The following is a 10,361-nucleotide window of genomic DNA, read 5'->3' on the forward strand; positions in this document are numbered from 1 at the left end:
AAATAAGAGGATCTTGAGGATTGTATATCCGAAACGTAGCCACACCGTACAGGCATTAAAAGCCCACTTTTTCTATTTTTCGTGTGCTGTTTTCCTTTTTTTCTTCTATGATTGAAGCCATTGGAATATTGGTTTGGAGAGCTTTGCACTACAATTATGGTAATATGATGCTGTTCTAATTTTTTCTCTCTCTCTCTCTACATATATATATATATATATATATATATATACATACATATATATATATATATATATATATATATATATATATATATATATATATATATATATAGTGCCTTTCAAAAGTATTCGGCCTCCTGGAACTTTTCAACCTTTTCCCATATATCATGCTTCAAACATAAAGATCCCAAGTGTAAATTTTTAGTGAAGAATCAACAACAAGTGGAACAGAATTGTGGAGTTGAACAAAATTTATTTGTTATTTTAAACTTTTATGGAAATTCAAAAACTGAAAAGTGGGGCGTGCAATATTTTCAGTCCCCTTTAACTTAATACTTTGTTGTGCCACCTTTTGCTGTGATTACAGCTGCAAGTCGCTTGGGGTATGTCTCTCTCAGTTTTGTACATCGAGAGACTGAAATTCTTGCCCATTCTTGTTGGCAAACAGCTCGAGCTCAGTGAGGTTTCATGGAGATTGTTTGTGAACAGCAGTTTTCAGCTCTTCCCACAGATTCTCGATTGGATTGAGGTCTGGACTTTGACTTGACCATTCTAGCACCTGGATACGTTTATTTGTGAGCCATTCCATTGTAGATTTTGCTTTATGTTTGGGATCATTGTCTTATTGGAAGACAAATCTCTGTCCCAGTCTCTGGTCTTTTGCAGACTCCAACAGGTTTTCTTCAAGAATAGTCTTGTATTTGGCTCCATTAATCTTCCCATCAATTTTAACCACCTTCCCTGTCCTTGCTGAAGAAAAGCAGGCCCAAACCATGATGCTGCCACCACCATGTTTGACAGTGGGGATGGTGTGTTCAGAATGATGAGCTGCGTTGCATTTACACCAAACATATCGTTTGGCATTGTTGCCAAAAAGTTCGATTTTTGCTTCATCTGACCAGAGCACCTTCTTCCACATGTTTGGTGTGTCTTCCAAGTGGCTTGTTGCAAACTTTAAATTACACTTTTTATGGATATCTTTGAGAAATGGCTTTCCTCTTGCCACTCTTCCATAAAGGCCAGATTTGTGAGGTGTACGACTGATTGTTGTCCTATAGACAGACTGTCCCACCTCAGCTGTAGACCTCTGCAGTTCATCCAGAGTGATCATGGGCCTCTTGGCTACATTTCTGATCAGTCTTCTCCTTGTTTAAGATGAAAGTTTAGAGGGACGTCCGGGTCTTGGTAGATTTGCAGTGGTATGATACTCTTTCTGAGACGCCCCACAGGCTAGGGGTACTCGGTACCGGGTCCTGTGGTTCACAGGGGGATGTCACAGTGGCTGTGACCCGGTCCGTGGCCCTGGGTGCCCATGTAAAAGGGAAAGGTCTTTAAAGGGACACTGTCACCTGAATTTGGAGGGAACAATCTTCAGCCATGGAGGCGGGGTTTTCGGGTGTTTGATTCCCCCTTTCCTTACCCGCCGGCTGCATGCTGGCTGCAATATTGGATTGAAGTTCATTCTCTGTCCTCCGTAGTACATGCCTGCACAAGGCAAGATTGCCATGCGCAGGCGGGTGCTATGGAGAATGAACTTCAATCCAATATTGCAGCCAGCATGCAGCCAGCGGGTAAGGAAAGGGTGAATCAAACACCTGAAGACCCCGCCTCCATGGCTGAAGATTGTTCCCTCCAAATTCAGGTGACAGTGTCCCTTTAAAGGGATAAAGTTTATGTTTGTGACGCCAGGGTGACCGACGCTGCTTTAAGGGGTCCGCTGGAATGATGTTATGGCAGCTAGATGGTATACCTTCCCACAGATGAAGTATATCCCCAGGCTCCCGGTGTGTAGATGGTGGTATGGTGAGAGGTGCAGAGAAGAATGAGGACACAGGATTGCAGTCTCTTTACCTTGTTTACTGTTGGTTTCAGCAGCCACAGTCCAGGGCATCAGAGCACAGGGCAGGTAGAGTCCGGATGGTTTGGAGGGAAGTCCAGAGTCCCCTTATCCAGGTGGAAAATAGAAGCCTTCCTTTGCGCTTTAGTGGTGTAGTCCCTTACTGCTAAGCTTCACATAAGGTCCTCACAGATGTTATCCCTCTCTCTCTGTCCCCCGGATAGGACAAAACCCGTATGACTGGTGACTTGAGCCTGTTTATAGGGTCTCTTAGATGACCCAACTCTGTGGGGTGTCACTGTGCCTCCTGGGTGTGGGTGCGGACAGGTAACATGCAATTAGCTGTCCTGCCGGTCTCTGATGTAAGGCGTGGAGGTCCTCACAACCTCCATGTTCTGGCTACCGGTGTTTCTGCACCTCAGAAGGAGGCAGCCTGCTCGGGGCTGGTCCCCTTCTGGTACCCTCTCCTATGCTTCCTCTCCTGCACGCTCGCTGCAATCAATTCTGCTTTCAAAATGTCTCTTTCTGGGAGCTGCAGCTCTGGGGGCATGCACAGCTCCGTACACCCTCTGTCCTCCTCAGACGGATGTCTGGAACTCTCTAACTTTCCCTACAGACTACCAGTTATATATATATGGAGTCACCTAGTAAATAGGATCAAAAGCTCCCCCTGGTGGCCTGGAGTGTGAATGTGTTGCATGTTTTTGGTACCTGGTTACAGTTATCCTTTCTTGCCTCTGAACGTAGCATCACTCTCCCCGGGAGGAGAGCAATGCCACTGTGACGACCAGGACCCTGGGATGCCACACTTCCATTTCAATATGATTGCTTGCACAGTGCTCCTTGGGATGTTTAAAGTTTTGGAAATAATTTTTTATCCACGCCCGGCTTTAAATTTCTCCAAAACAGTATCACAGACCTGCCTGTTGTGTTCCTTGGCCTTCATGATGCTCTCAGTGCTTCAAACAGAACCCTGAGACTATCACAGAGTAGGTGCATTTATATGGAGACTTGATTACACATAGGTGGATTATATTTATCATTATTAGGCATTTAGGACAACATTGGATCATTCAGAGATCCACAATGAACTTCTGGAATGAGTTTGAAGCACTGAAAGTAAAAGGGCCGAATAATATTGCACGCCCCACTTTTCAGTTCTTGAATTTCCACAAAAATTTAAAATAACCAATAAGTTTAGTTCAATTTCACAATTGTGTTCCACTTGTTGTTGATTCTTCACCAAAAAATTACATTTGGTATCTTTATGTTTGAAGCATGATATGTAGGAAAAGGTTGAAAAGTTCCCGGGGGCGAATACTTTCGCAAGGCACCGTATATAGACGTATATTAGGGAGATTAAGGCCACCTAAGGATTTACGGTAGTTTGTTGCAGCTTAAAAATTACTAATTCTAGAGCCCCAATTTAAGCCCCAAATAAATTGACAGAAGACTTTTGTTAAAAAACTGTCATCAGCTTTAGATGATAGAAGTGGCAGCATCTGTAAGGGAAAAAGTATTTCAGAGAAAGAGATCATTATAATCAGATGCCCATTGCTATAAAATTCTGTGACACACTCATGGTGTCAATATGATCATTCCACCCCTAGATAAATTCACTGAGAGGTGTAGTTTGTAAAATGAAGTCACTTATGGGGGGTTCTGCTGTCCTTGCACCTCAGGGGCTCTCCCAGTGGGTCATGGCACCTGCAAACCATAACAGAAAAATCATCACTATCATATGGTGCTCCTTCCCTTCTGAGCTCTGCACTGTGCCTGAAAAGTACTTCCCGATTACATGGAGGGAATTGGCACACTATGGAGAGACAAACTGAGGTCCAATTTTTCTTATTAGCCATTAGAAAAAATAAAAACTTGGGATTAAGGCTATGTGTACACGTTGCGGATTCTCTGCGGATCCGCAGCGTTTTTTGCAGTGCAGAAACGCTGCAGATCCGCAATTGATTTACAGTACAATGTAAATCAATGAGAAAAAAAAATGCTGTGCACACTTTGCGGAAAATCCGCTGCGGAAACCCTGCGGATTAGAAGAAGTAGCATGTCACTTCTTTTTTGTGAATCTGCAGCGTTTTTGTACCCATTCCATTATAGAAAACCGCAGGAGTAAAAAACGCAGCAAATCCGCAAGAAAACCGCAGCAAAAACGCACAAAAAATGCTGCGGAACCGCACAAAAAACGTGACAAATCCGCAGGTGCATTTTCTGCCAGGAGAGGAAGAATCCACACTAGAAATTCCTAAGCCTAATCCGCAACATGTGCATATAGCCTAAAACATTTCAGTGGTAAAACTGTAATTATTCTTTCTTCCCCGTTCCTTGATATAAAATTCTGTGAGGAACATGTGGTATCAAATTCATTACTGCACCCCTAATTCATTGGGGTGTAGTCTGTAAAAGTAGGTCGTATATGGAGTCACATATGGGAGCACATTAGGTCGTTCTAGCACCACACGTGCTCTGACAATGTGACATGGCACACTATTCCAGCCAGTAGCGTAGCTACCAGGGGGGCAGAGGGTGCGGTCGCCCCGGGCCCACCTGGAGCTATGCTACACTTAATTATATCAGCGTGCACAGCCCGCGGTAGAGAAGAGGGAGACATGATCTCTTGCACTACCGCGGGCAGTGGCTGAAGAGAGAGGAACATATCCCCCCATGCTGTTACACGCTGAGTACCAGCACTGTACCTGAGAGCTGCCTGCCTTCAGTATGAAGACGCCCACCGTGCACGCTGAGTACTTGGCAATGCATGCCATGTCTGTCTGAGACAGGAAGGAGTGAGAGAGGAGCAGGACACAGTGGTGTAAGTACAGCTCACACTACTACTACTCTGCTGCTCTCCTGATAACACCCAGCAGGATTCCTGTGCTGTATCTGCAGTTTCTAAGGCACTGAGATTTATGGCGGCTGGTCAGTAATGTGCACTCATAGACGTGACCCTGGCTGCAGGACCCCACAGATGAGGATATACGGTATGTCTCTTTCCTATATATACCATATTTGGGAAAGAGTCAAATATCCTTCTGTGGGGTCCTGCAGCCAGGGTCACGACTTTCAATGCACATTACTGACCAGTCTTGTCAGTATATATATATATCTATATGCATAATTGTCTAAGGGTCACTTCTGTCTGTCTGTCCTTCTGTCACGGTTATTCGTTCGCTGATTGGTCTCGGCAGCTGCCTGTCATGGCTGCCGCGACCAATCAGCGACGGCCACAGTCCGATTAGTCCCTCCCCTACTCCCCTCCACTCACTGCCCGGCGCCCGCTCCATAATCCCCTCCACTCACCGCTCACACAGGGTTAATGGCAGCGGTAAAGGCCCGCGGTGTAACGCACTCCATTACCGCTGCTATTAACCCTGTGTGTCCCCAACTAGTTACTATTGATGCTGCCTATGCAGCATCAATACTAAAAATAGGTAATGTTAAAAATAATAAAAAAAAAAACCTGCTATACTCACCCTCCGCCGCCTTTCTCGCTCCTCTGGACGCTCCCGGGACCGCTCCATTGCAAGCGGCAGCTTCCGCTCACAGGGCTGGTGTGCGACAAGGACCTGCCGTGACGTCGCGGTCATGTGACCGTGACGTCATCATAGGTCCTGCTCACACCAGCCCTGGGAGCGGAAGCGTGCGCTTGCAATGGCGCGGTCCAGGGAGCGTCCAGAGGAGTGGGAAAGGCGGAGGAGGGTGAGTAAAGCAGGACTTCAACGGGCCTTCGGAAGGTGAGTATATGTTTACTTGTTTTTTAAGTCTCTATACTACGTGGCTCTGTGCTGGGCAATATACTATGTGGCTGGGCAATATACTATCTGACTGGGCAATATATTCTGTCGCTGGGAAATATACTATGTGGCTGGGCAATATACTACGTGGCTGGGCAATATACTACGTGACTGGGCAATATACTACGTGACTGGGCAATATACTACGTGGGCTGTACAATATACTACATGGTTAGGCAATATACTACGTGGACATGCATATTCTAGAATACCCGATGCGTTAGAATCGGGCCACCATCTAGTATATATATATATATATATATATATATATAACACTGGTCTGATAAGACCCCGACCCATATATATGTTCTATCCTGTAGCCTGGGTCAGGATCCTATCAGACCAGTGTCTGCATGATTTCATATCAGTAAATCCAAGGTGGTAAAAAAAGTTGAGGATGAATATATATTTACTATATGGAGGCCGGATGCTATCGCATTGGGAGGGAGGTAATGTCACGATGGGGGCTGGCTTTGTAGCGTTGAGAATCTCTCCCCCCCCCATGTGCTCACCCACCTATCCACTCTCTCTTTCCTCCGTTTGTGCTCTCTTCTTTGACCTGTCTACTCCATGTGCTATGCGCTCCTCTTGTACAAAGATGGCGGCGGTCAGTGAGTCATTCGGCTGATCCCGGCAGTGGCATGTTTGCAACGGTGTTCCGCTGGTGGTACCGCGCAAGAGGATGAGTATAAAGTGTGTGTACTGCCTACGGCGTTTACAGTGTGTGTGGTGCGTACGGCGTATACAGTGTGTGTGGTGCGTACGGCGTATACAGTGTGTGTGGTGCGTACGGCGTATACAGTGTGTGTGGATGTGTGGTGCGTACGGCATATACAGTGGGTGTGTGGTGCGTACGGCGTATACAGTGTGTGTGGTGGACGGTGTTCAGCTGGTAGTAAAACGCAAGAGGCTGGTACAGTAAACAGTTTACAAATTGAGACAGCCATCACTTGAGTGTCCCAAAATGGAGGTCGGTGAACTTCCGCCTCTTGGAATTCTGGGATCTGGACACATCTGGACGGAACAGAATGTGAAGACATTACAAGGTAAGTATATATTAAGATGAAAAATAGCCAGACAGAAGAAAATAGAAACAGCAAGTAGGTGCATATAGAAAATCACATATGGGTGCGGGTCCATTTACATATACTCAGTCTAGACCACAAGATCCCCCAGGGGAAGAAGAGGAAAAAGGAACAGAAGAGCCAGGGGGTGTACTTTTTTCTTTAGATTGGTAATATTCTACCTCCCCCTCTTTTTTCTGATTCCCTCATTTCCATTTCCCTCTTTGGGGTCTTGTCCAGACAAGAGTATTCCTTTAGGGTTACCTGGACGCATTCAGGGAGCTATACCCATACGATGGCCTCTATACGCACCCACTGGCTGCTTCTTCTATTTATGTTTTTGTCATATATTTCAGGGCTGTGCAAGTATCAGCCCCCAGAGAGGGACAGACAGTGACCAGAATCCAAGGAGTGGGAGCTACAGCGGGTTCCATTATACAGTGTGGACACTAATGCAGGGGTCATACAGCATGGACACTAATGCAGGGGTCATTACACAGTGTGGACACTAATGCAGGGGTCATTACACAGTGTGGACACTAATGCAGGGGTCATTATACAGTGTGGAAGCTAATGGAGGGGTCATTATACAGTATGGACACTAATGCAGGGGTCATAACGCAGTGTGGACACTAATGCAGGGGTCATTATACAGTGTGGAAGCTAATGGAGGGGTCATTATACAGTATGGACACTAATGCAGGGGTCATTACGCAGTGTGGACACTAATGCAGGGATCTTTATACAGTGTGGAAGCTAATGGAGGGGTCACTATACAGTTTGAAGGTTGCTGTCGGGCCATCATACAGTGTAGGGGCCTATATACAGTGTGGGGACTACTGTGGGGGCCTGTAAAGAGTTTGGGGCTACTGTGAGAGCACAAAGGAGACATTGTACTATGTAAGGGCACTATGTGATGCAGTATGAGGAGCATTGCATTTGTACCACACAGCAGGAGCAGTAATAGGGACACATATGGCAGCAGCGGCTCAGTATTGGGGTATCAGGTGCAGTAATAGGGACACATACGGCAGCAGCGGCTCAGTATTGGGGTATCAGGTGCAGTAATAGGGACACATACGGCAGCAGCGGCTCAGTATTGGGGTATCAGGTGCAGTAATAGGGACACATACGGCAGCAGCGGCTCAGTATTGTGGTATCAGGTGCAGTAATATGGACACATACGGCAGCAGCGGCTCAGTATTGGGGTATCAGGGGAAGTAATAGGGACACATACGGCAGCAGGGGCTCAGTATTTGGGGTATCAGCAGGATGAGGAGTTTGTGCAGGTTGGGAATAGATAGTGATGGCTGGAATATGAGAAGTGAAATGTGTCTTTGTTGTAATTTCTGCAGACGAGTCCTGGGTGGAGAAGTCGCCATGTCGGTCTGGACCAGATGGAAAAGGCGGGAAAAGTGAACGATTCCATCAGAAAGAACGTCAGTGGTAAGTCACCATCTATAACTGTGCTGTAATCACTTGTATGCTTTGTAGGTATCTACCCCTATATGGTCACAATATGGTGGTAATATCAGTATTGGTCTTGTGGAGATGTTTTATTTTTTAGTTGCAGCAGGATCATCTACGTCCACTATTAGGGTGCATCACCATAGTTGTAATCAGAGGTTAGGGGCCCACTCAGATGTCTCGCCCCCCCGGGCTGAACCCCTAGCTACGCCTCTGATTCCAGCAAATTCTGCACTCCGATATGGTGTTTCTTCCTTTCTGAGCTTTGCACTGTGATTCAAGAGTAATTTTCGAACAAATATAGGGTATCAGAATACTCAGAAGAAATTGCACAAAAAAATGTTAGGGTCCTGATTGGCTGTGCTTTGATATAATTTCTGCAGGGCAGTTTGGAGAGCCTGCCTGACCGCGCCTAATGTCATGAACCCACTCTGTCACTGTTATGCGGTGTGTGAAATAGTGCTTGTCATTTTTGGAGGTCCAATCCATGTAAACTGACTTACAAACTGTTCAAATTCATGGGGACCTGGAAATATTAGGACATTTGACTCAAAGTTGATCCTTGATGGATCCATTCGATCTTTTTAATAGTACCAACAGGAAAAAAAGTTTCTTTGCTGGAAATATGAAATTAAATTTACTAGTGAAGCAAACACAATCTTCATACAGCATTCACTGGTCATGTCACATATAATCCTCTGGTGAGTATGTTACAGATATTTTACAGGTTTTTATCATGTATTTATAACTTTTATGACCCCAAAATAAAACAGCAAATTCTTAGCAACACTACAATAGAGTTAAAATACTCAGATGGGCGAATAAACCTACTACTAGAATAGAGTTAAAATACTCAGATGGGCAAATAAACCTACATCATTATTTCTAATGAACCAAATGTGGCAATAAAGCCAATCAAAGCCCTGTGGTAAATATCTCCTTGACCTCATGGTGCTGTGTTCAGAGATACAAACACATAAAAGATATGTAAATTCACCTACCTTTTCACAGGAGTGTATCCTAAGGTAGCATTTAATTCTCTGAGAACAGTCAAAAACAACGTGCAAAGCAGAAGTGAGACAGGCAAAAACATCTGTTGTCACAAGAAATGTGATTTCCTGAGGATAGGCTTGTTCTGGGAAGCGGCATTTCCTTTGGAAAACTTTTAATTGTTGTGCTGCTTGAATATCATTCCAGAATGTCAGGAATATGCAGCCAGCTTCCTGACACCAACACTAGCTCCGAGTATACTTCCTCCAGTCTGTAGGATCCGAATTATTGAATATTCAGATGATCTTTATATCTATAGATGCTTTCTTACTCGTATGTTACTCACAGATAATTCTGTATTTCTAGAATATATCTACTTTGAAATAAGACATTGATCATAAAACTCAGTACATGCCACATTTACAGTGATCTTCTGTTTACATCTAGTAAAAATGCTGAAGAACCCATTTGATTTCAGTAGGCTTTGTGGGGGGTGGTTGATAATTTGTAGGTCAAAAAGAGCCTTGAAAATGACACTATTCTTACTGTCAATAAAAATGTAAAACTCCAGAAAATGTAGAAATACATGCAACTGAACGCTCCAGTACCCGAGTGCCAGCGGCAGTGCCGGGTATTGATGTGAGAGACTCGCGCGAGTTTCTCACATTACACATGCAAGTGTGACCCCGGCCTTAATATAAGTATTGCAGGTTCTCATCCACCTGTTAGTGTTGCTTTATTCACAGACTGCACAGTTCTCTTGTCCACAAAAGGACTGCTCATGGCCAGGGCAGTATTTAGAGGTTCTGCTGCCCTAGGCACTTTTAGCGCTGCCTCCCTCTTTGGTGAGTATGACACTATCGTCAGTGACTTTGGCAAGAATCACTGATGTGAAAGTCGCCTTTTGCAGCAGATCCAGCACTTTTTCTGCATCTGCCGCGTAACGGATCACTTACGGCAACACTGTGTTTGGCTTCATTCATTCCCTATGGGATTTTGCGGCACTTGCTGTGATCT

General features: G+C 45.0%; 1 protein-coding gene across 1 annotated transcript in view; it reads right to left on the bottom strand.

Annotated features, from left to right (window-relative positions):
- The window catches only part of LOC138681692 (KN motif and ankyrin repeat domains 1-like), a 48,473-nt gene extending 38,999 nt beyond the window's left edge, over positions 1–9,474 (bottom strand). The window contains exon 1 of the mRNA XM_069769453.1: positions 9,356–9,474. The gene's annotated coding sequence lies outside the window, so the exon portion shown is untranslated. The remainder of the gene's footprint in view (positions 1–9,355) is intronic.
- Between the last annotated feature and the right edge of the window lie 887 nt (positions 9,475–10,361).

Source organism: Ranitomeya imitator, chromosome 5 (assembly GCF_032444005.1).
Source record: "Ranitomeya imitator isolate aRanImi1 chromosome 5, aRanImi1.pri, whole genome shotgun sequence".
In the NCBI taxonomy this organism is placed as follows: Eukaryota; Metazoa; Chordata; class Amphibia; order Anura; family Dendrobatidae; genus Ranitomeya; species Ranitomeya imitator.